The sequence below is a fragment of the Monodon monoceros genome, unplaced genomic scaffold (genome assembly GCF_005190385.1).
Source record: "Monodon monoceros isolate NGI ecotype Baffin Bay Population unplaced genomic scaffold, NGI_Narwhal_1 Super_Scaffold_4, whole genome shotgun sequence".
NCBI classification, from domain to species: Eukaryota; Metazoa; Chordata; class Mammalia; order Artiodactyla; family Monodontidae; genus Monodon; species Monodon monoceros.
The window spans coordinates 60,015,742-60,043,223 of NW_021703781.1; the positions used below are offsets into that span (position 1 = coordinate 60,015,742).

At 40.1% G+C, this 27,482-nt stretch overlaps 1 pseudogene; it reads left to right on the plus strand.

The window, feature by feature from the left end:
• The first annotated feature begins 12,534 nt into the window (after nt 1–12,534).
• On the plus strand, nt 12,535–26,771 carry LOC114908568 (annotated as a pseudogene).
• Nucleotides 26,772–27,482: the final 711 nt, after the last annotated feature.

A 27,482-nucleotide genomic window follows, 5' to 3' on the forward strand; every position in this document is an offset into this window, starting at 1 on the left:
ATAACATAACGATTCAACAGGCTTGTCTCTCTTTTGTTCTAATTGAAATAGCAATAGAGAGTAACTCTGTAAGTCATCTGTCTTGATGTGGGACACAATCTATTTCCGTGCATCCAGTCCAGTTCATACTATTCCAAACAACCACCCTGTTGGGCCCTGCTGCAGTATACCATCAGCATGCCAATTATATGATCCCAATAGATGTGATATGGGCATAAATCCCAAGCTTCCTCAACCATGGAGTTCTCTGCCCCTTCTTACTCCCTTCAGTGATTTGCCCTTCTCTCTCATCCTCATCGACTCAAATCTCAAACGATCTTTGTTTCACTGTTACGCCTTCCATGCAGCCTTCCTTTATCAGAGTTTGGCTGTTCATTAAAATCCCTGGAGTTGACGCCTGGCTCCAATAATTCACAGCTGTGTGAGTTTGGGCTGGTTAGTAAAAACTTAGCAAGGCTTAGTACCCTCATCCTTAAAAAGGGCAATATAGAGTTCACTGTAAGGATTTAAATAAGCACATACACGTGCTTGACACACAATAAAGTGAACAAGAAATGTCAATTAGTGTTGCAACTCGTCATAACCAAAGTCCTAATAAACTCTTGCACAATGTGGAAATCATACAACATTTTTTACCTGGGCCTCTCATTTGGTTCTTAGCATTAACTTTTTCTATTTGTGACAGCTCCTCTTCTGGAATTTCTTAGGTGAGGCTTTCTAATTCAATTTATAGGATAAGAATATATGGGCTACTTATTTTTACATTCTCCATAGCATCTAGTAGAGTGCATTCATAGAAAGGTGGTCAATAATATGTGTTGTATAAATAAAAGAATAAACAGGTGACTTACTTGGCTCCTGGGGTGTGGCCTCTGGCTAAGCTTCCTCTGAATATTTCACTTGTTAGAACTTCTGCCCCCACGAGGGTCTGATATTTGCATTATCTCCCAGCCTGTGGACAGCTCCTTCCCTTTTTATATTCTGCTGCATGCACTAGGCAGCCAGGATTCAGCTCTCACTCCACTGTGGCCCATTAAGACAGGACAATCTCACACTGGCAGTGCTGAAGGCAGTTAGGCTCAGGGCACAGAAGCAGAACAGGAGTCTGGAAATTTGGTTGATTGACAAGAAAATGCATTAAAATTTCAAGAGTAGCTCTGAAGCCAAATGCACTCACCAAACACTCAAGAAATTCTTTCTAGAGGGAACAAACCAGAGTCTTCTCTGGAATGCAGACCCCACCCCTGCTATAGGAGATAGGAGTGTCATGGAAAATATCCGGGCCTGAGAGCGAAACCAGGAAGAACCAGAATTCCTAACAGTCACTGTGTATGTGAACTTGGGGAAACGACTTCTCTGTGAACCTCAGACAAAAGGGGGTAGACCGATGCCCCCTCAGATTCTTCCAAAATGTACACTTATGTGAACAGAAAATGAACAATACATATAATAATGCATAGCAAAATGAACCAGTTCTGCATGAAGAAGGGGATGGTTAAAAATAGAAGTATTTTGACACCCACTGTAGAAAAATAAAAGCCTCATTTTGATGGATCAAGTTTATACAATTCAGTCCAGATCTGACATCAAACAAACATTTGATTTGGCGTCAGAATGTGGGGGACAGAGGAAAAGAAGTGACACAAATCAGCCGATTTCAGAATAGTGCTCAACATAAACGAAAAGCAAAAGTTAACTTATTTCTTGATTTTTTTTTTTAAAGTTTAAAGAGCTAAAAAAAAATTTTAACTGAGAGAAACACTGTGCCATGTTCTTACATGTTCTTGGATAGAGGAGGTTATGAAGACAGGCTGATTTTTAAAAAATTGTTTCTGTCCCAAGGAATGTGAATTCAAATATAGGGATCCGAGTTTAAGCAGTTCCTATTGTTTAAAATCTGGGACCCAAGAATCCTTCATGTGACATGCAAATTACAAACAATCGAACAATTTCCTACAGTCAACCCAGGCCCTTTTGGTATCTATCATCATCCCCACCTCCTCCAACCCACACACAGATCAGGACCCATACCTCCCAGAGGAGATGGTAGAGGGGAGTGGGGAGGAGAGGTGGAGAGGGTGGCGAAGGAAGTTGTTTGCCACTTGGAACTATTTCCCAACAACCTGCAAATGGTCCAAGTTCCTGGGCAGCATGCTACGCATCAAACTAGATCTGAAATGCTAATTTGGTACAGTTTTTTATTCAGAACATCAATTCTCAACATTAATTTTGACATGTTCTTTTCCTGTTAAGATTTCCAACTGGAACTGAAACATTACCTGGCAAGAGGAGTACTTGGTGCGAAATAAGATGAAGCCCCCCGCTTCTGGCCATAGGTGAGCTGCGATCCCCGTCCCTCCTAGGTAGGTGAGAGCTATTTCCTTATTAGGCCTTGGAGCCCACTCTTCTTCCAGCTCTGCCATTGACTCCAAAGAGCTGATAAATTGCACTTATTTCCTACTCATGACCTAGTTTGTAAGCTCATAAATCACCCCAAACACCCTGAAACCCATTTCCTGGGGCCTCCTCTTGATAAGCCGCAGAGTTTGGTACCTAGAAGAGGTCAGGGGATCAGCTGCAAGATCTGGGCTCCAGGAGTGGAGCCCATTAGGTTCAGGTGTAAGTCGTTTCAGTCATTAAAACACTGGCTAGCTGGAAGATCTACCATTAGAAATGTATGTGTGTGCGTGTCTGTGGTCCTAGCCAATGCGCTGGGGGTTGTTTGTGTTTGTAAGGGGGGGGGGTGGGTGGAGGTACAGAGGATGACTAAGTAATATAACACTAAAAAATCAGAGTGCTTAAGTCAGGGTAATAAATCATCCCAGTGTGTGTCTGAAAGTAGTTTCTCCCACCCACAAAATCTAAGCATTTCCATATCACCTTGATGACTTTTGCTATATCTGTATTCCCCATATATTAATTAAAAATTTTACTTACACCTCTATCTTCAACCCGGTATCCATCTCAAGCCTTGTCTTTACAAATATCACCTGTGAAAATATAAGATTTATGTTCTGCTTATATGTATTATAATGCCTACTAAAATAAATACAGAACTATGAAGGTTTTAAAAAGTGATCTATGTAACATCTGATACTGTGCATTTATCATTGGTAAATACACTGTATACTACACCTTGGAAAATTGCTCTAGAAGATTCACCATCAGTGATATTAAAGGTCAGAGAACTAGTATGAAAAAGCTAAGTTCTTGATGAGAAAGTTTTTGCCTATTATGCTTCTAAGACCGAATGGAGCTCTGCTGGGGGATATGCTGCAGAATTCAGACTTGCAAGGGGCCTCCGGGAACTTAAAATCCAGCTGGGAAATACACTAATACATGAGACAACTGTAACGGAGCAGGACCCTTCCCAGAATAGGCTCCCACCCATGTCTTCCACCTGCCTTTTGTGTGTAGAAAAACTTTAGTCCAAGAATGAATTTAATCAGAGAAGTGAGAAAATGCAGAAAGAAAGGAAAAGAGTCAAGCAAGACGAAATAATAATAATTTAGCCATTAAACAAAGTCAAGGACCTTTAATTCTTCCTCAAGGACTATAGATAATATTCTGAGCCATGTCCTTTGAGCTGTTTTGCAGATACTGAAACCCCCACCAGGTGGAAGAAGGTAACTGTGTGCTGCTCACCAGCACGTAGACCCCAGACTGGTTGGAACCAGAAGGTTGATGCTGACTCCTGATTACCTCACCACCCAGTCAGAAGAAGGTCCATGACCACACCCTGCTCCTTGAACACTATAAGACTCCTCGCTACCCTCTCCAGGGCCAGAAACACAGTCTTGAGGGCATTAGCCTGCTGTGGCCCTGTTTGCCTGGCAAAGCAATAAAGCTATTTCTTTCTACTTCACCCCAAACTCTATGTCCCAGATTTAATCTGGCGCTGATGTACCGAGGCCAGATTTCGGCAACATAACTAGTGTACATTAGTTAATTGGAAAGAAAATGCTTTACAATCGGAAAGGCAATATACCAACACAGAGCAATGTTATCAATGAATGGTTTTAGAATATTAAGAGAATTTAGCTCAGTGGAAGTTCTTTTCCCTTTGGGAGAGAGAGACTGAAAGTTAACAACAGTGTTGCAAACAAGTCTTGGACCAAAATTGGGCTGTGATGGACTTTCTAAACCACACGATATTGACTTCATTTCATTAACTGCATGACTTTCACTTCGATTTTTCACGGTGGAAAAGGCTTGGCTTACTGGTACAGATCTTGTTCAGAGTTAAAGCTTCAGTGGAAAGGATCAAGGCCTGACCTTATACTTGGGTATCATGCTTTGGGTACTCTGGCTCTCTAGGTCTCTAGGAGCTCCTGAACTCTAACCATTTACCCTGCTAATTGTACTGACCTTGGAGGGAGACCAAAGTCCTGGACAGGCAGGTGAGTAGCTTGATCAGGCTCCATCAGCCCATGTCATAACTAGCCCTATGTAAATGGGAACTCTATGCCATAAGCAGAGCAGAGGGGGAATGGATGGTTCAGTTCAATTTAGCTTTAAGCCTGGGAAAAGTCAGTACTCTTTAGGATCAGAGAGGAAACAGAAAAATCTTATTCTTTAAAGTACTAGAGACCACTAAGCCATATGACCCAAATTTTACTGCAAAGACTTGGATGAGCTTTGGCTGCATGGAAGCAGAATATCTTTGAACATAACTTTTTTTTTTAATCTGGATTTTGTTTTGTTTTGATTTTTAAAAATCAACTTTACTATTTAAAATTTAATGAAATATATCATATATATTATAATGTAATATACATAATGTAACATAAATTACATGCAATGAAATGCACCCATTTTGTACTTGCACCCATTTATACTTTCACAAGGTATATACTTGTGAAACTAACATCACAATCAGGATCAAAAATGTATCAATCACACCAGGTTCCTCTCCCTATGAAAACTTATCTGTGTATTTCTATTTTAAATGGTTTTGTTGTAGACAGTATACAGTTGGTATTGCCTTTCTTCCAGCCTGGAAAAATCTCTGACTTTTAACTGGGATATCTACATCATTGAAATTCATGATCTTCAAATATGAATAGGTTTAAAGCTACAGTTTTGTTTTTTCCTATTTACCATATCTGTGTTTGCTTTCTTCCCCCTTTTAACTTGAATTTCATTGGATTAATTTATTCTATTTGATCTCATCTATGGGTTTAGTGGTTGCTTAGTGTTTGCAATATGCCTCCTCAATGTAAAAATGTATAAGCCTGACAATAGTGTTCTTTCATTTTCCTCCTTTCATGTCCTTCATGCTATTTTTGTTGTATATTATTCTCTATGTATTAATAAACCCCATAATAAATTGATATTGTTTTAAGCAGTTAAGTTTCTTTTAAAGACACTTAAAATGTGGGAAAATTTATCATTCGTGATGATCTTCATTTATTTATGTAAATCTAGGTGTCCCTCTGTGTTAACTTGAAGAACTTTTTAAACATTCCCCACAGAATTAATCTGCTGGCATAAAATTCTTTCAGCATTTGTTGTCTGAAAATTTTTCATCTCACCTTAATTTTTGAAGAATTTTTTTTGCTGGATATAGAATTCTAGGTTATTAGATTTTCCTCACAACTACTTTACAATTATGCTCCATTATCTTCTGACTTGCATAATTTATGATAAGACATCTTCAATAATTCTTATTCTTGATTTGCATTTGATGTGTCCTTTTTCTCTGTGGTAATTCTAATCTTTGTTCCTCAGTATTTCATATCTTTTAATCTCCTGGTCCTTTTACATTATTTTTCCTTTGTCACTGTTTTTTTTAATCCATTTAATTATGATGTCCCTTGATGTGGTTTTCTATAAATCCGTGGATTTATAGTTTTCATCACATTTGGAAAAATTTGGCCATTATTTCTTCAAATCGTTTTCTGCCGCTTGCCTTTTTCTTCTATGACACAAACTATATGTATCTTGTACATTGGTATTATTCCATAGGTCACTGAGGCAATGTTCTTTTTAGCTCTCTATTCTGTTCCATTGATCTATTTGCCAATTCTTTTACCAATATCACACTGGCTTGATTATTATAGCTTTACAGTAAGTCTTGAAGTCAGGTAGTGTCAGTGCTCCAACTTTTTCCTTCTCCTTCAATGTTATGTTGGCTATTTTGGGTCTTTTGCCTCTACATACAAACTTTAGAATAATTTTGTCAGTATCCGCTAAATAACTTGATGAGATTTTTATTGGGATTGCTTTGAATCTATAGATCAAGTTGAGAAGAACTGACATCTTGATAATAATGAGTCTTCTTATCCATGAACATGGAATATCTCTCCATTTATTTAGTTCTTTGTTGATGGATCTGTTTTTAGTGACTGATCTTTCTCCTAGTTATGGAATGCATTTATCTGTCTTTGGCATGTCTAGTTATAATTTGATTTTGTGAATGTTACATTGAAGAGTGTCTAGATTGGCTTGTCTTCCATTAAAGAGCTTTGTTCCGTCAGGCAGTTAGATTATTTGTGGATTCATATGATCCCTTCATGGTGTGATTTAAACATTTTTTTAAGAGAGTACAGAGCTAGAATAGCCTTCTTTCTAGGATTGTTCAGCTTTGCTTCTACAGTATGAAATTTGGGGGAATTCACTCATTACTCTGGGACATCACAATGAAGTATCCATTCTGGCTGGTTGAAGCTTGAACATCTCTTTACCCACTGTGAGATCTGAGTCTACTTCACCTTATTACTCTGTGATTCTTATTTGTTCATCCCTGTAGTTTCACCCTATATAAGGGTTGCTTATTACTCAGCAATAACTCCAGAGGATACTTATGCAGATTTCTAGATTTTTATTTCTCTACATTGCTCTCTTTTCCAGAGTTCTACATGCACTTCCAGATGCCTCTGTCTCCTTGAATGTGGGTCTCTATCTCCTCCATACAGCAAGATCACTAGGCCCTGTTTATGTGCCCTTCCCTGCACCCATGGTTCAAAAACTGTCCCTATGCATTTAGCCAAGGAAGTTGTAGCACTTATTTCATTTATTTCCCTTCTCTCATGTATCACATTCCAGGATTTCCTAGTGTTCAATGTATGAATACAGTCTGTTAATATTTTTGCCTAGTTGTATAGTTGTTTATGGTGGTTCTTTATACTGTGTTATGGCCAGGAATGGAATAAAGCCCCTTAGCTCCCCCCACCCTTTTTTTTTGGCCATGCCACACGGCTTTGCAGGATCTTACTTTCCTGACCAGGGGTTGAACCTGGGCCCTGGCGTGAAAGCACTGAGTTCTAACCACAGGACTGCCAGAGAATTCCCTGTATTTTAAATTTTGGTAAAGTATACTATGGTTGAATATGTTCATGAGACAGTTTGAATTTTCCACTTTCTAGATCTCATATAAAACACTGAATTTTGCATTTATGTCATGTCAGATAGCTAATAACCTATAGTCTTTATCTTTCCCAAAGCCACACAGAAATTTCATCCTTAGAAGAGAATAAAGGGGACATTTCAGTTAATCCTTGTATGGTGCCTGATGACCTTTTATGAAATTCTTTTGTTTTATTAACAGCTTATATTTGAACGTCTGTAGCAGTGTGGAACTCTGTCCTCCCAAAGGAATCTTATCCCATGATAAGACAGTTCTGTTACAAAAAACCTTCTTATGTTGGCCTAAATTCTTTCTTCTTGTACTTTCCAATATATGATTCATATGCCAGCCACTGAGAGGAGGAATAATCCAGAATTTATTTATTTTTTAAAATCATTCACATCCCACCTGCTTCCAAATCAGATTTGAGGCAGTCTATTCAGAAGACACGCATGGCAAATGTGTGATGCATAAGAACGTCTCTCAAGTCCCCTAGGCATACCCTATTCTAAATTAAGCATTCCTGGTCCCTCCATTATTTCTCATATGATTAGGGATTAGTTCCCTTATAAGAAAAGACACAAGAAAGTAGAATGGTGGTTTCCAGAGCCTGGGGGAAGCGGGAAAAGGGGAGATGTTATTCAATGTTTATAGAGTTTCAGTTTTGCAAGATAAAAAAGTTTTTGAGAACAGTTATACTGCTATACTGTACACTTAAAAATAGTTAAGATGTAAACATTATATGTTTTTCACAAAAAAAATTTTTAAATGACAATAGATGCATGTAATAAAGGCAGTTGAAATAGTAAGCAAAAATGGAGGTCTCTTCCTGATCTTATAACAATGTTTTCATACTTTTGGCTTCATTGCTAGATCTTCTCATCAATGAATACATCAAATCCAACCTTGTTTCAGAGCTCTGTTGAGTGGGATACTGGGGGAAAAAAAAGGAATTTGGACTATAGTAGGGGCTCCAAGAATGAAGCTATAGTTTAGCCATCAGTCTGAGAGAACTAGGTCTGCAGAACCAAAAATGCAAACTCTACTGTTGCTACTATAGTGGCCAGCGATTTAGAGGTTTTTACATTGGATTAAAAACACCTTGACTTGAACTTGGAAGTGTAAAATCTGAAGTGTGGGCCAGCTGGCTGGAGATCTAAGGAGAGCTGATGGTTCAATTCCAGTCTGAACAAAGGCAGCTTGGAGACCCAGGAAAGTTGGTGACGCAATTTCTCTCCAAAGGCAGTCTGCTGGAGAAGTCTCTCTTGCTTAATCGTATTTTTGCCTGTGTGTGTGTGTGTCTGTGTGTGCGTGTTTATACAATTATTAAAGTAAAGGTTAGTTTACATTTATAGTTATTACAAAATATTGGCTAAATTCCCTGTGTTGTATAATACATCCTTGAGCCTATCTTATACCCAATAGTTTGTACCTCCCATTTCCCCCCCCATATTGTCCCCCACCCCAAACTGGTAACTACTAGTCTGTTCTCTATATCTGTGAGTCTGCTTCTTTTTTGTTTTACTCACTAGTTTGTTGTATTTTTTAGATTCCACATATAAGTGATATCATATGGTATTATTCTTTCTCTGACTTTTTTCACTTAGCATAGTGCCCTCCAAGTCCATCCATGATGCGGCAAATGGCAAAATTTTATTCTTTTTTATGGATGAGTAGTTTTCCATTTTACATATATATATGTACATATATATATATGTATATATACATATATATATATGTACATATATATACCACTCTTTATCCATTCATCTGTTGATGGACACTTAGGTGGTTTCCACATCTTGGCAATTGTAAATAATGCTGCTATGAACATTGGAGTATGTGTTATCTTTTTGAATTAGTTTTTGGGGTTTTTTTCAGATATTTACCCAGGAGTGGACTTGGTGGGTTATATGGTAGTTCTACTTTTAGTTTTCTGAGAAATCTCCATATTGTCTTCCACAGTGGCAGCACCAATTTACATTCCCACCAACAGTGTAGGAGGGTTCCCTTTTCTCTGCATCCTCACCAACATTTGCTATTTGTATTCTTTTTGATTATAGCCATTCTGACAGGTGGGACGTGATATCTCATTGTGGTTTTGATTTGCATTTCCCTGATGATTAGCGATGTTGAGCATCTTTTCATGTGCCTATTGGCTATCTGCATGTCCTCTTTGGAAAAATATCTATTCAGTTCTTCTGCCCATTTTTTAATTGGGTTCTGTGTTTCTTGATGTTGAGTTGCATGAGCTCTTTATATATGTTGGATGTTAATCCCTTATTGGTCATATCATTTGCAAATATTTTCTCCCATTCAGTAAGTTGTATTTTCATCAATCTTTTTATTCTATTCAGGCCTTCAGCTTATTGGAAGAGGCCCACCCATATTATGGAGGGTAATCTGTTTATCCAGAATTCAGCAATTTCAATGTTAATCTCCTCCCAAAACACCCTCCAAATTAACACATAAAATTAATCATCACAGATGTTTACCAGAGACACGGCAAGGGCTAGCAGTAGTGAACTGTCAAAACTTCAAAAGACTCCACTGAGATTTTAGTGAAAATTTAAGTGAAAGGACAAGTCCTGTAGAAAACTAGGGGAAGAACATTCCAAGAAGAGAAACCGGTGAGTACAGAGGGCTATGGTTAGGAGAGTATTTCTCTAAGGAACAGGGGAGACCAGCATGGCTGGGGCAGCAAGGGCAGAGGAGAGAGGAGCAGGAGCTGAGGCCAGAGCAGCAACGCGAAGTCAGATGCAGACCATTGAAGGCACATGGGGTTTTAAGCTAGATGACGCAGCAGCCGTTCCATGGTACGAGCAGAGGAATAACATGAGCTAATTTTAGAATATGCTTTTATTGATACTATTTCGATTCAATAGGCCTAAATGGTAGAAAGGCAGGCACTATTTCAGACTGTCTCAGATGTCATTTGAACTGGAGTTCAAGGCATTTAAGTGAATGATTGAAAGTCACAAAGCTGGCAAGTGACAAAGCCAGATCTGATTCTCTTTTCCCTCCTGTGATATGCTGACCTCCAGGTCACTCTGCCCTTCCTATGGCCTACAGGGTCTCCAGGTCACTATTTGGTGATTTAGAGTCATGATTATTGAAGCCACAATTTAGCCTTCTCAGAAAGAAGAGTCACATTAATCCAAAGATGAAAAGATCCAATTCCTCTTGTCTTTCTTGTGAACTCAGGACTAGGATTTGTCCTGCAGTGACAGACGCCATTCCCACCTTCTACTAATGCTTTTGCTTCAAAATGTCAGCTTATTCATTCTCCCAGATTTCAATCTACTCAGTGATATAAGGAAACATGTTTTTTTTCCCTTTCCTCCAGTCAGGAAGCTAAGAGATATTTCCCTGGATGATGCTTTTATAATATTCAACAGCAGCTCCCTGGAGAGAAAGGATCTTAAACAAGATATTCAATTTGAGATTAGTTAAGTGGTTATTTGGCTGAAAGGGATTTGACAAACAAGAAGTACTTCTGTATCTTCAGGTGAAGGAAATATTCAGTTGGATTTAATTAGCAGTGGGATTTTTCTGGCATCTCTCCATTACGAACCTTCAAGCATTGAAAGGGTAATTAAAATTTCTGCAGGTTAATAATCACAATAAAGTTTCATTTAAAAATGAGAATTCTAAGCTCAAATGCAAAACACTGGTATAGGATTCCCAAGAGTATTTCCTCCAAGATCATAGTTAATATACAGACTGTAGTCATGCATCTTATTAACATTTGTGGTCTTGATCAATTTGCTTTAAAATCACACAGCTTTCAAATCTGGTAACTTTAGGCTCGGAAGAACATACATTGTGAATAAATGTTGGCACTGAGTTTCTTCAAAACTCTGCAGTAAGCACATTATCCTCTGGCACAGAAGAAGTGCTTACAGATGAGAAGAGAGACTTTGTATTGTCTTTGTTGGTTTTTTTCACTGGAGGGGTGGCAGCTCAGGATCAAGGGCACTGCTGACCAAAATCACAATGATAGTGAGAGATACGAGGGTTCTGGCAGAGGGAGGTAGTGGTTAGCTAGTATTTTACTCTGAAGTCTCATTTTACATATTCTAAGTGTGGGAGGACCTGATTCTCCTCCTTCCTTTGTCCCTTTATTCCTCACTGGGCTTATCCTTGGTGTGGAAGATGGCTTTAAGCACGACATACCAAAATTCTACTACAAGAGGTGACAGATGTTAGAAAATAAGAAGTTTGCTTGTATTTTTATGTACTTCATCCATGAAGATGTGAGTGTTAAAGGCAAAAGATTTGTAATGGAAAAATGTAGCTGCTGTGAGGTCCTAGAGGATGAGGAAGGAGGGAGAAGACTAAGGGAAAGTGAACTCCAGGTGGCCCTGTGCACTCCAGGTGCCCATGGAACACTCACACAATGTGGCACAAAGGGTGAAGCCAAAGAAGATTTCCTCTGGCCTCTGGATACGATGAGGATTTCTGAAAGCTTTCTGAGAGGATGTCTTCCCTTCCCACGTTTGTGGAGCATAAGTGTAAGTTACCATGTCTGCTTCCAAAAATGTTCAAAAAATGCCTTATACACCTATTCATCTTTCAGTCCCTCCAGTGATGTCCTGCAACCAGCGCATACAGACTCATGAGAACCAATTGTTAAATTTTTAGGAATGTTGGGGGCAACTGTTAAATCACTGATAGTTTGTAAATGGCTATGATGAAAGTATTTACACCACGAAATGCAGCAATGCTACAAATCAGTCCCCATCCCAGACAGCCAGGTTTTAAACCTTTTTCAGCACACCACTGAAGTTTTCTACTCACTACTCAACACCATATCATGTGATTTTTGCTTCACTTTCCATCCCACTTATTACCATTAGAGGTCACAGATGGCATCCTTTCCAAATACAGTTATTCCCACAATCCACATTCTTCCTTACCTCTCAGCATTTGACAGTGTCAGTGGAGTCCACCTTCCCTTTCCTCCCACAATACTGCTATCTCATGGGTCCCAGGACATTTCAAACTCTCTTTTAGGTCAGTTTCAACAGTTCTGTTTCTTCCCTCCTTCCCTCAATGTCACTATTTCTCCTGCGTTGGAACTGAGCCTTCTTCACTCTTTCTCCCTCGGCCAACCCATTCACTGTCTGCTTTATCATACTGTGCAGTGCGGACGACGGCCATGCCAACCCCTACTTCCCAGACTCATGGTTCAGTTCCAGGTTAGTATTTTACCAGCCTGCTAGTGTTAGCACGTGGTAGGCCCCATAGTATCATAAACTCATCCTTTCCAAAAGCAAACTCATTATCTCTCCATCTTTCCTCAGCTCTTGCCCTGACTTCCTTATGTTTGCCAGTGACATCATTAGAACAGTTCTCTCTACCCTGTCTGATGATCACAGGGAATTTATAAATAAGAAATTTTAAAAGAATCTTTGTTTTTCCTTCCTTATTGTTTACTTCTAATTTACAGCACATCTTCCTAAAATACTTCTTCCTAATGTATCTCACATATGTTGCCCCCAAGAGTCCTCTTTTCATCACACTGCTTTAGCTAAAATCTGCTTGTTTGATCCTCTTCACCATTGCACTAGACTTCTAATTTGTTGTCCCAAATACCTATTGATATGGGAGGTACCAGGTGAAAAGCAGAAAATCGCAAAAACGTTCAGATGCTAATCTAGGTTGGTTTTACTTAAATTCTTTGCCATGTCTCCCTTCAAGAAGTGGAGACTAATTACCCTCCCCTTGAGTGTAGGCTGGACTTAGCTGACCCAATTCTAATAAATAGAATAGAGCAGAAGTGACAGTGTGAGCCTTCAGAAGCTAAGTCATTAAAAGCACCAGGCTTCCTCCTCTCTCCCTTGCCTTTGGATCATTCACTCCACGGGAAGCCAGCTGCGATGCCATGAGGATGTCAGGCAGCCCTGTAGAGACGAATATGTGCTGAGAATCTAAGGATTTCTGTGAGTGCCATGAGACCGAGCTATCTTTGTCGGTCCTCCAGCCCACTCCTGTGATTACAGTCCTGGTCAACGGATTGACCGCCACCCGCTATGGAACCCTGAGTCAGAATCATCTCGCTAACTTACTCCTGGATACTTGCCCCTTGGAAACTGTGAGATAAAAAATGTTCAGGGCTTCCCTGGTGGCGCAGTGGTTGAGAGTCCGCCTGCCGATGCAGGGGACACGGGTTCGTGCCCCGGTCCGGAAAGATCCCACATGCCGCGGAGCAGCTGGGCCTGCGAGCCATGGCCGCTGGGCCTGCGCGTCTGGAACCTGTGCTCCGTGGTGGGAGAGGCCACAACAGTGAGAGGCCTGCGTACCACAAAAAAAAAAAAAAAAAATTAAATAAATAAATAAAATTAAAAATGTTCATTGTTTTAAACTGGTAAGTTTTGGGGTCATGTCTTAGGCAGCAACAGATAACTAATATACCATCTTTCACCTTGCTCCAAGGTCAGCTTTAAAGGGAGAGTTCTGATGATGCCATGTCAGTGCTAAAAATGTCCAAAGGCTTTGGAAATAAACTCTCCACTAGATAAAGTCCTGTCTTTTTAGTCTGGTATTCAAGGCACTCTACAATATATCACCAGGCATCTCTTCAGCTTTATACCCCAGAACACTATCTATTACAGTTTATGTTGAGCCAGTTGAGAATGTTATCCATTCTCTGTATAATATGCTGTGCTTTCTATCCCATTCCTATTCTTAGAAAGGAATGTTGTGGCTTTGTTATGGTGAGCACAGAGACTTTTAGCTTTACCATCTTTTCAAACCCTCTTCCTTAAAGAAATCCAGACATTAATGCTTCTCTTAAGTATAGCAGAAGGAAGATGAGGATTAGAATATACTTCAGGTCTCCTGGTTTTTCTGCAGTTAAAGACGGTTTTGTTTGGTCAGGGGTGTGACTCTGTCCTCTTTTCTCTGCTCTTAGCCTCTGTTGCCTTTGGCTTGGGCCCAGTCCCTGCAAGATTGCTGCTTTCTGGAGCTCCCTGTCTGAATTTTTACCCCTCTGCCTCCTGCTAGCTCATGACATTTATTCCAATCTCCTTAATATTAGAGAATTGCTCTATTCCCAGTTTGATCATAGATATGAGTATCTTTTGTTTTCAGTTAGCCATTTTCTAATTCTATGGCTCCTCCACTTAGCCTTATAATTAAATTCGTTTCAGCATCTTGGTTTCTTAGAAAGCAAAATACCAAACACACACCCCCCTCCTTCTCAGAGGGTCTCCCAGCCATCTCCACCCTGTCTGGAGGTCCATGAAGCAGTAGTGGGTGGCCCCTCCAGTCCTCTGAATGTTTCTTACCATATGTGGAGCCATACCTTAGTGGAGTTGATGACAGGATGATTTCATGCATCATGTGCCCAGAAAAATTTCTCTCTACTCCTTTTCTTTCTCTTTTCTTCTCTTTTTCCTTGTTCTTGCTTTCAATTTTTTCATCTTTATTCTCTGTCTTTTCCTTTTCTCTACACTTAAGCGCTATTCTTCATGCTTTCACCCTGTGGATAATGTGCTTGTGTAAAAACAGTCAATATTTTAAATTTTAGTGAAAACGAACAAACAAACTCTAGTTCAGTCCTCATGTATCAGCACCTGCTGTAGGAAGGTCAGACTTTTGATTTCTCCTGCCTGCTGCCTCTGAGTTCACAATGGGGACGTCTCAAGTCCTGATGTACACTGTCCATTTACATTATCTTAATTTATTTATAAGAATGAATTAAAACCTATTTTTGCTCAAATGTCCCATGAGAACAGAGTTGTCAGGCATGAGTCAGCCATCTGATATGCCCTTAAAGTGGGTAGTGACTTGTAAATACTTCTAACCTCCTTAGGTGCCAAATTGCACTAGTTTTATATCTGGAAGAACCAAAAAGAAAGGTCGCATTTGCTTCTTCAAGACTGTCATATATTTGTCATACATTTCTTAGACAGACAGTGACCATCTACCAACATTCCTACATGGAGACGTCCCACTGGCCATCTAGAAAGGGATATGAGAAATTGGAAGGACAATATCTTCTACAGGATAAATCTGAGTCTCAAAGAAATAAATGACTTGACCAGGACACTAAGAGAGAAAGAAGAATCAAAGGGACAGGTCAGTAACCTAACTGTCAGACTAGCACATATTCTGGGGAGTTACACTGATGCCAAGTGGTAATTAATGACTGTCCGTTTGGCTATAGTGCCCAGTTGTTTGGCCAAACACAGTCTCAAAGTCTCTGTGAAAATATTTTTTAGATGTGATGAATATTTAAATCGGTAGACTGTGAGTACAGCAGATTATAATGCCATAACGTGGGTGCTCTTCATCTGATAAATTGAAAGCATTTAGAAAAGAGACTGAGCTTCCCAGTGGAGGAAGGAATTCTGCCTCCAGATTGCCTTATGAATCAAGATTGTAACATCTACTCATGAGAATTTCCAGCCTGCTGGTCTGTTCTGCGGATTTCAGACTTGCCAGCTGCCATTGCCACGAGTTATTTAAAATAAATCTATGAATCTATCCTATTTGTTCTGTTTCTCTGGAACCTTAACTAATGTGTGATGATGCTGCAATTAAGCCATGCTTATCAGCTGATACCTCAAATAACCAGATACAGGAACATTTGTACCATTGCACTGTGCTATTATTCCTAACTGCTGCTAGAATTCCTGTCTAGCATTTACTGAGTACTTAGTACACATCAGACTCTGCACTAAGTATTTTCCATAGATCATGGTTTTAAGCTATACATTAACCATGTGATGTTGCTGTATATTTTATTTTATGCAGCTGGATTTAGGGAGAAAAAGGGTAAAGAAAATAGAGGAGTGGGAAAGAAAGGTTAACACTTGCCCATGCCCACACAATCAGTAAGAGGAAAATCCAGGACATTGACCCAGATCTAACTCCAAAAGTCACATTCATACCAGTACACTGATCTTAAGTACAGGAAAATCCACTAGTAACTTGTGAATTGAGGCTCTGGTATTAGGGGCTCCAAGTTCACCAACAGAAATACAGTTTAGTAATCCTATTCACCAGCATTACTAGGGCAGTTTCTAAGTAGCTGACCCTGCTGAGAAATGGGTTAAACCTGAACTTAGAAACTAAGGATGATCAGTCATTATCAAAAGACAATCTATAAATAAACCTCCAGATTTGCTGGTTTCTTTAGAATAATTGAAATATAGAAGGTTTACACTCCATTTAGTTTATTTACATGGCATCATTGGGCATTAGGAATACACATAAGAGAGGTTCTCTTATTTTCATTTTAAAGTAAGAGAACCATACCTCTTTAAATGTCAAATTCTTTTAAAATAATTATCAATGAATTTTTCTAAAATAAACTACATTTGCCACCCCCTTCCCTCAAAAAAGAGACTGAACATAACTCAAACGCATCTTCTGACATAGGATGACCATTACTACCATACCTTTTTGTTCACAGAAACACCTTCCAGACCTAGTGATGGATGAAGCTTTTTTTTTTTTTTTTCCTGCACTAAAGAGAACTGGATGTCTGGGATTTTATATTCTTGTCTACTTCTTATAATGTTTCAATTTCCTTATACCATCTGCTGGTACCCCTCACCACTGCCTTCAGTGGGTCTTTATTGTCTCTTGTATGCAAGGTATCTAAATCAGAAATCATTATCTTTGCCAAGACCCTCTTTTTCAAATAGCATTCAGGCCCTAAATTTCATATTAATGTTTAACTTCTCCTTATCTCTTGTTTCTCATGTTTAACTTATTGCAGAATTAGATTGAATCTACTTCCTCCTATGAATTCTTAGGTGACTTACTAATACACATAATTCTCAGACAAGATTTATTCAAGTGTAAGTGTTCTCCTCCCTTTCTCTAAACTGTCTTTTAAACGAGATATTGTGGAATGCAGAATCAAGTGAAGGGATGGAGATGTGGTCAGAGATTGGATTTAAGCTTCAATCTAAATTGATTTTCATAAAAAGACCCCTGGGTGTTGGGTACCTGCAGGAATGGAGAAGAAAGAAAAAGTAAAAGAGTTGCTAGTGGCTGTAAGAAAAATTGGGACATGTAAAAAGGGTTGCTAGGGTTACGATTCACATGCCCAATAATATTCTTTGGAAAATGAAAATAAAGGCTAGAATTTCTTTTTTTTTTTAATTACTAGTTGATGACTAGACTGCTTCTTCAAAGTTACCCACCTCAGAGACTGTCCTGTGACTTAGTAGCTATTCAGATTGTGTTTGTTGAATAAATGACTGAGTAAATGACTAAACACATGCTTTTTTCATGGACTGAGGGCCATTCTACACCCTCAAATCCTGGGTTTTTGGCAGTCATTTTTCTCACTTCTCCTACATCCTTTTTTATTCATTTCAAGGGTCTTGTCTGTGTTCTTCAAGAGTGGGGATGAGGGAAGTTATCACAGATAAAAGAACAGAGGCTAACAATGTGGTACAGAAAAGAGGATTTAATCTGGATGCAGAAGTCTTTGCTCTGCTCTAACTTGCTAGGTGTCCATGAGAAAATACCTCAGTCAAAGGAGGTGATTGGCTAAGTCAACACTCTAGCATGAGGCCCAGTACCTAATCAGCGCTTAAGAAATACTCAGAATGATTTCTTATTCCCCCCCACACACCCCCAGCTTTAAAATTCTGAGTCTATAATTCTAGGAAAGCAGTTTTGGCAGATTTGATTCTTAATAGAGACATCCCCTGAGCACAGAAAATTTGGACTCAGGCTGAGATACTTTCTGCCTCTGCTTCCCTCGAGAGGATGGATGGTAGTCCCATTTGTAATGCCTATAAAATCATGCAGAGTGGATCACTATAATACACCTAATAAACCATCTGGCATTGCTTTTGTTTTTCCCAGAAACTGCCTACCACACATTATACCAAAAAGAGTGCGTCTGCATATATACAGAGCACACAAACCTGCTTGTTCACTGAAAAGTTTTCCCTGCAAAAGAGGTCAAGGTGAGTTGGTTATATGTACACTGGCTTTATTTGTTGTCTCCTAAAACTATACAGAGCTGGGACCTGTAACAGTGCTGATGCCAAAGGAACAGAAATAGTGTGGAGAAAGTGGGGTGAAAGAAAGTGCAGACAAAATCTACTTGAGTCTGATAACTAATGGGCAGTTACTCTCAATTGGCTCTTTCTTCCTGTCACTTTCTAAGAGACTGTCCAAGAAGCTCTGAGATGATCAGATAATCCATTCCCAGAGGAATGGGAAGTGGAACCCACATTGTCCTAGAACCAGTGCTTCCAGGATTGAAGACTATATTAGGAGTCACCAGCTCACTTCCTCAGTCTGGGAGAAGTTGGGATGCTTTTAATTGTGGGTCCAGTGTGCTTGGGAGTATTGTACCAAGTCCCAGTTATTCTCTTCTCTCCATCATATGGCTCAGACCTAGGTGTTTGGCCTTTTCTTCAGTTTTTTGCATGGACTCCAGACCCCTACTCTGTCCTGCTAACAATCCCACTTAAACTGAAGCCAGATGCCCTGATTTGTTTCTGCCATCCCTGTCCTGCAGGGTCAGCCCTTACTGACCTCCCAACCCCAGGAGCCTCAGGAGAGTCTTATTCATAAGAAACTGATACTGATGATTGAGGACATCCAGGGGCTGCCTGGATTATGGACACAAGACTGACTTCTGGGGGACTTGAGGAAGATGGCGGAAGAGTAAGATGCGGAGATCATCTTCCTCCCCACAGATACATCAGAAATACATCTACATATGGAACTGCTCCTGTAGAGCACCCACTGAACATTGGCAGAAGACCTCAGACCTTCCAAAACGCAAGAAACTCCCCACCTACCTGGGTAGGGCAAAAGAAAAAAGAAAATACAGAGACAAAAGAATAGGGGCGGGACCTGCACCTGTACACCAGGGAGCTGCACTGGAGGAAACGTTTCCACACACTAGGAAGCCCCTTCGCGGGCGGAGACTGCGGGTGGCGGAGGGGGGAAGCTTCGGGGCCGCGGAGGAGAGCACAGCAACAGGGGTGCGGGGGGCAAAGCGGAGAGATTCCCGCACAGAGGATCGGGGCCGACCAACACTCACCGGCCCGAGAGGCTTGTCTGCTCATCACCGGGGCGGGCGGGGGCTGGGAGCTGAGGCCTCGGCTTCGGTCAGAGAGCAGGGAGATGACTGGCGGCGTGAACACAGCCTGAAGGGGCTAGTGCGCCACGGCTGGCCGGGAGGGAGTCCGGGGAAGAGTCTGGACCTGCCGAAGAGGCAAGAGACTTTTTCTTGCCTCTTTGTTTCCTGGTGCGCGAGGACAGGGGATTAAGAGCGCTGCTTAAAGGAGCTCCAGAGACGGGCGCGAGCCGCGGCTAAAAGCGCGGACCCCAGAGACGGGCATGAGACGCTAAGGCTGCTGCTGCCGCCACCAAGAAGCCTGTGTGCGAGCACAGGTCACTCTCCACACCACCCTTCCGGGAAGCCTGTGCAGCCCGCCACTGCCAGGGTCCCGGGATCCAGGGACGACTTCCCCGGGAGAACGCACAGCGTGCCTCAGGCTGGTGCAACGTCACGCCGCCTCTGACGCACCCCCCCCCCCCCCCCCCCCCCCCCCCCCCGCCCCCCCCCCCCCCCCCCCCCCCCGCCCCGGCGTGAGTGAGCCAGAGCCCCCGAAGCAGCGGCTCCTTTAACCCCGTCCTGTCTGAGCGAAGAACAGACGCCCTCAGGCGACCTACACGCAGAGGCGGGTCCAAATCCAAAGCTGAACCCCTGGAGCTGTGCGAACAAAGAAGAAAAAAGGAAATTTCTCTCAGCAGCCTCAGGAGCAGCGGATTAAATCTCCACAATAAACTTGATGTACCCTGCACCTGTGGAATACCTGAATAGACAACGAATCATCCCAAACTGAGGAGGTGGACTTTGGGAGCAAGATAGATTATTTTTTCCGTTTTCCTGTTTTTGTGAGTGTGTATGTGTATGCTTCTGTGTGAGATTTTGTCTGTATAGCTTTGCTTTCACCATTTGTCCTAGGGTTCTGTCCGTCCGTACTTTTTTTTTTTTACTTAAAAAAATATTTTTTCTTAATAATTATTTTTTATCTTTTATTTGAATAACATTACTTTATCTTACTTTATTTTATTTTATCCTCTTTCGTTCTTTCTTTCTATTTTTTCTCCCTTTTATTCTGAGCCGTGTGGATGAAAGGCTCTTGGTGCTCCAGCCAGGAGTCAATGCTGTACCTCTGAGGTGGGAGAGCTAAGTTCAGGACACTGGTCCACATGAGACCTCCCAGCTCCACGTAATATCAAATGGCAAAAATCTCCCAGAGATCTCCATCTCAACACCAAGACCCAGCTTCACTCAACGACCAGCAAGTTACAGTGCTGGACACCCTATGCCAAACAACTAGCAAGACAGGAACACTACACCATCCATTAGCAGAGAAGCTGCCTAAAATCATAATAAGGCCACAGACGCTCCGAAACACAGAACCAGACGTGGACCTGCCCACCAGAAAGACAAGATACAGCCTCATCCACCAGAACACAGGCACTAGTCCCCTCCACCAGGAAGCCTACAGAACCCACTGAACCAACCTTAGCCACTGAGGACAGACACCAAAAACAATGGGAACTACGAACCTGCAGCCTGCAAAAAGGAGACCCCAAACACAGTAAGATAAGCAAAATGAGAAGACAGAAAAACACAGCAGATGAAGGAGCAAGGTAAAAACCCACCAGACCTAACAAATGAAGAGGAAAGAGGCAGTCTACCTGAAAAAGAATTCAGAATAATGATAGCAAAGATGATCCAAAATCTTGAAAATAGAATAGACAAAATGCAAGAAACATTTAACAAGGACCTAGAAGACCTAAAGAGGAAACAAGAAACGATGAACAACACAATAAATTAAATTAAAAATACTCTACAAGGGATCAATACCAGAATAACTGAGGCAGAAGAATGGATAAGTGACGTGGAAGATAAAATAGTGGAAATAACTACTGCAGAGCAGAATAAAGAAAAAAGAATGAAAAGAACTGAGGACAGTCTCAGAGACCTCTGTGAGAACATTAAATGCACCAACATTCGAATTATAGGGGTCCCAGAAGAAGAAGAGAAAAAGAAAGGGACTGAGAAAATATTTGAAGAGATTATAGTTGAAAACTTCCCTAATATGGTAAAGGAAATAGTTAATCAAGTCCAGGAAGCACAGAGAGTCCCATACAGGGTAAATCCAAGGAGAAACACGGCAAGACACATATTAATCAAACTATCAAAAATTAAATACAAAGAAAACATATTAAAAGCAGCAAGGGAAATACAACAAATAACACACAAGGGAATCCCCATAAGGTTAACAGCTGATCTTTCAGCATAAACTCTGCAAGCCAGAAGGGATTGGCAGGACATATTTAAAGTGATGAATGAGAAAAACCTACAACCAAGATTACTCTACCCAGCAAGGATCTCATTCAGATTTGATGGAGAAATTAAAACGTTTACAGACAAGCACAAGCTGAGAGAGTTCAGCACCACCAAACCAGCTTTACAACAACTGGTAAAGGAACTTCTCTAGGCAAGAAACACAAAAGAAGGAAAAGAACTACAATAATAAACCCAAAACAATTAAGAAAATGGGAATAGGAACATACATATCTATAATTACCTTAAATGTAAATGGATTAAATGCTCCTACCAAAAGACACAGACTGGCTGAATGGATACAAAAACAAGACCCATATATATGCTGTCTACAAGAGACCCACTTCAGACCTTGGGACACATACAGAGTGAAAGTGAGGGGATGGAAAAAGATATTCCATGCAAATGGAAATCAAAAGAAAGATGCAATAGCAATTCTCATATCAGGCAAAGTAGACTTTAAAATAAAGACTATTAGAAGAGACAAAAAGGACACTACATAATGATCAAGGGATCGATCCAAGAAGAAGATATAACAATTGTAAATATTTATGCACGCAACATAGGAGCACCTCAATACATAAGGCAAATACTAACAGCCATAAAAGGGGAAATCAACAGTAACACAATCATAGTAGGGGACTTTAACACCCCACTTTCACCAATGGACAGATCATCCATAATGAAAATAAATAAGGAAACACAAGCTTTAAATGTTACATTAAGCAAGATGGACTTAATTGACATTTATAGGACATTTCATCCAAAAACAACAAAATACACATTTTTCTCAAGTGTTCATGGAACATTCTCCAGGATAGATCATATCTTGGGTCACAAATCAGGCCTTGGTAAATTTAAAAAAATTGAAATCGTATCAAGTATCTTTTCCAACCACAACACTATGAGACTAGATATCAATTACAGGAAAAGATCTGTAAAAAATACAAACACATGGAGGCTAAACCATACACTACTTAATAACGAAGTGATCACTGAAGAAATCAAAGAGGAAATCAAAAAATACCGAGAAACGATGACAATGGAGACACGATGACCCAAAACCTATGGGATGCAGCAAAAGCAGTTCTAAGAGGGAAACTTACAGCAATACAATCCTACCTTAAGAAACAGGAAACATCTCAAATAAACAACCTAACCTTGCACCTAAAGCAATTAGAGAAAGAAGAACAAAAAAACCCCCTAAGTTAGCAGAAGGAAATAAATCATAAAGATCAGAACAGAAATAAATGAAAAAGAAATGAAGGAAACAACAGCAAAGATCAATAAAACTAAAAGCTGGTTCTTTGAGAAGATAAACAAAATCGATAAACCATTAGCCAGACTCATCAAGAAAAAAAGGGAGAAGACTCAAATCAATAGAATTAGAAATGAAAAAGGAGAAGTAACAACTGACACTGCAGAAATACGAAGGATCGTGAGAGATTACTACAAGCAACTCTATGCCAATAAAATGGACAACCTGGAAGAAAGGGACAAATTCTTAGAAATGCACAACCTGCTGAGACTGAACCAGGAAGAAACAGAAAATATGAACAGACCAATCATAAGCACTGAAGTTGAAACTGTGATTAAAAATCTTCCAACGAACAAAAGCCCAGGACCAGATGGTTTCACAGGTGAATTCTATCAAACATTTAGAGAAGAGCTAAAACCTATCCTTCTCAAACTCTTCCAAAATATAGCAGAGGGAGGAACACTTCCAAACTCATTCTACGAGGCCACCATCACCCTGATACCAAAAGCAGACAAAGATGTCACAAAGAAAGAAAACGACAGGCCAATATCACTGATGAACATAGATGCAAAAATCCTCAACAAAATACTAGGAAACAGAATCCAACAGCACATTACAAGGATCATACACCATGATCAAGTGGGGTTTATCCCAAGAATGCAAGGATTCTTCGATATACGCAAATCAATCAACGTGATACACTATATTAACAAATTGAAGGAGAAAAACCATATGATCATCTCAGTAGATGCAGAGAAAGCTTTCGACAAAATTCAACACCCATTTATGATAAAATCCCTACAGAAAGTAGGCATAGAGGGAACTTTCCTCAACATAATAAAGGCCATATATGACAAACCCACAGCCAACATCATCCTCAATGGTGAAAAACTGAAACCATTTCCACTAAGATCAGGAACAAGACAAGGTTGCCCTCTCTCACCACTATTAAACATAGTTTTGGAAGTTTTAGCCACAGCAATCAGAAAAGAAAAAGAAATAAAAGGAATCCAAATCAGAAAAGAAGTAAAGCTGCCACTGTTTGCAGATGACATGATACTATACATAGAGAATCCTAAAGATGCTACCAGAAAACTACTAGAGCTAATCAATGAATTTGGTAAAGTAGCAGGATACAAAATTAATGCACAGCAATCTCTGGCATTCCTATACACTAATGATGAAAAATCTGAAAATGAAATTGAGCAAACACTCCCATTTACCATTGCAACAAAAAGAATAAAATATCTAGGAATAAACCTACCTAAGGAGACAAAAGACCTGTATGCAGAAAATTATAAGACAGTGATGAAACAAATTAAAGATGATACAAATAGATGGAGATATATACCATGTTCTTGGATTGGAAGAATCAAGATTGTGAAAATGACTCTACTATCCAAAGCAATCTACAGATTCAATGCAATCCCTATCACACTACCACTGACATATTTCACAGAACTAGAACAAAAAATTTCACAATTTGTATGGAAACACAAAAGACCCCAAACAGACAAAGCAATCTTGAGAACGAAAAATGGAGCTGGAGGAATCAGACTCTCTGACTTCCGACTATACTACAAAGCTACAGTAATCAAGACAATATGATACTGGCACAAAAACAGAAATATAGATCAACGGAACAGGATAGAAAGCCCAGAGATAATCCCACGCACATATGGTCACCTTATCTTTGATAAAGAAGGCAAGAATATACAGTGGAGAAAAGACAGCCTCTTCAATAAGTGGTTCTGGGAAACTGGACAGGTACATGTAAAAGTATGAAGTTATAACCCTCCCTACACAAAAATAAACTCAAAATGGATTAAAGACCTAAATGTAAGGCCAGACACTATCAAACTCTTAGAGGAAAACATAGGCAGAACACTCTATGACATAAATCACAGCAAGATTTTTGACCCACCTCCCGGAGAAAGGGAAATAAAAACAAAAATAAACAAATAGGACCTAATGAAACGTAAAAGCTTTTGCACAACAAAGGAAACCATAAACAAGACCAAAAGACAACCCTCAGAATGGGAGAAAATATTTGCAAATGAAGCAACTGACAAAGGATTAATCTCCAAGATTTACAAGCAGCTCATGCAGCTCAATAACAAAAAAACAAACAACCTAATCCAAAAATGGGCAGAAGACCTAAATAGACATTCCTCCAAAGAAGATATACAGATTGCCAACAAACACATGAAAGAATGCTCAACATCATTAATCATTAGAGAAATGCAAATCAAAACTACAGTGAGATATCATCTCACACCAGTCAGAATGGCCATCATCAAAAAATCTTGAAACAATAAATGCTGGAGAGGGTGTGGAGGAAAGGGAACCCTCTTGCACTGCTGGTGGGAATGTGAATTGATAGAGCCACTATGGAGAACAGTATGGAGGTTCCTTAAAAAACTACAAATAGAACTACCATACAACCCAGCAATCCCACTACTGGGCATATACCCTGAGAAAACCATAATTCAAAAAGAGTCATGTACCAAAATGTTCATTGCAGCTCTATTTACAATAGCCAGGACATGGAAGCAACCTAAGTGTCCATCAGCGGATGAATGGATAAAGAAGATATGGCACATATATACAATGGAATATTACTCAGCCATAAAAAGAAACAAAATTGAGATATTTGTAGTGAGGTGGATGGACCTAGAGTCTGTCATACAGAGTGAAGTAAGTCAGAAAGAGAAAAACAAATACCGTATGCCAACACATATATATGGAATCTAAGAAAAAAAAAAAACAAAGATCATGAAAAATCTATGGGTAAGACGGGAATAAAGACGCAGACCTACTAGAGAATGGACTTGAGGATATGCGGAGGGGGAAGGGTAAGCTGGGACAAAGTGAGAGAGTGGCATGGACATATATACACTACCAAACGTAAAACAGACAGGTAGTGGGAAGCAGCCGCATAGCACAGGGAGATCAGCTCGGTGGTTTTTGACCACCTAGAGGGGTGGGATAGGGAGGGTGAGAGAGAGGGAGACGCAAGAGGGAAGAGATTTGGGAACATATGTATATGTATAACTGTTTCACTTTGTTATAAAGCAGAAACTAACACACAATTGTAAAGCAATTATACTCCAATAAAGATGTTAAAAAAAAAAAAAAAAAAGCACTAGGATGCTATTACCGGGTTGGGAGGGCCCGGTCGGGGAGAGGTTTGCGGGTGAGCCTTGGGTCCCCCGCCCGCTGAGGAGACGGATGAAGATGGGCTTCCTCTCACGGGGTCAGACATAGACCTGACTAAGGGGCCAGCTATTCAACAGAAAAGAACGGTGGCATTTCTAAACCAATTATTGGTGTACACTGTACAGTTACTCAACCCCCTTTCTACAGTTTGTGAGGAGAAACTGGCAGACCTTTCTCTTCGTATCCAGCAAATTGAAACAACTCTCAATATTTTAGGTGCAAAGTTGTCATCTATCCCTGGGCTAGACGATGTCATATTTGAAGTATCTCCTATACGTGTCACTAGGGTCACAAATGAAACACGTTCTGAAACCACTTCAGAGCAATCACAGAACAGTTTACAAGACTCTGGACCACGGGAAAGTGAAGTAACACCAGAAAATAGCTCAACTGTAGCCAAGGACATAAGATACACCAAATATCTCAGAATGGTTCAAGTGGGTGTTCCAGTGATGGCAATAAGAAACAAAATGATATCGGAAGGACTAGACCCAGATCTTCCTGAGAGGCCAGATGCCCCAGTGCCTGATGTAGAAGGTGAAAAAAATACAGAAGAAAGTTCAGACAGCGAATCTTCTTTTAGTGACTAAGCTTAATTTTGATAACAATTACATATACATGTGTTGGTGCACATTTACATTCTATAAGAAAGAGAGCCTGAACTTTAACTCTTAGTCATAAAAGCATCAAATGGCTACATATCCACCACCAAGCTTCCTCTGTGAAAGAATAAATAAATAAAGCATTTATAATTAAAAACAATAAAAAGACTGACTTCTGATATAATCACTGATTGGAATCTTTAGGTTACACGTTTTACCTATGGGATTGGGCCAAACACAATCTAGATTTTTTAAGCCTCTTTAGATACTACATTAAATTCAAGAAGCAGCCACTCACCTGGGTCAGTCCTGCCTCCCCAGTCCTTTCCAGGCTTGCTTTCTTCTTGCTTCCCACTTAAGTCTCATGATGCATCATGACTGAGCAGGACATCCCAAACCAAGCAGTATTTTCCCATTTGCAATAATACTGTGGACTCTCATCAGTTAAAAACAAAAACAAAAACATGCTTGGTCAAGTGTGCTTGTATATAACAGAACCACAAGGCTTCATTCTGTGTTATTACTTTTCACACCATGGGCCAAAGTGAGGATGGAAGATCTTGCCCTGCAATGAGGGCACTGGGAAGAAACTTCATTCAGAGGCATGAGGATCAGTAATGAAGCTAATCTCCAATGGACTGAGCCATGTCTGTATCTACAGTTTACATGCAGCCCTCTGAGTGCTGTATGAGCTGCTGG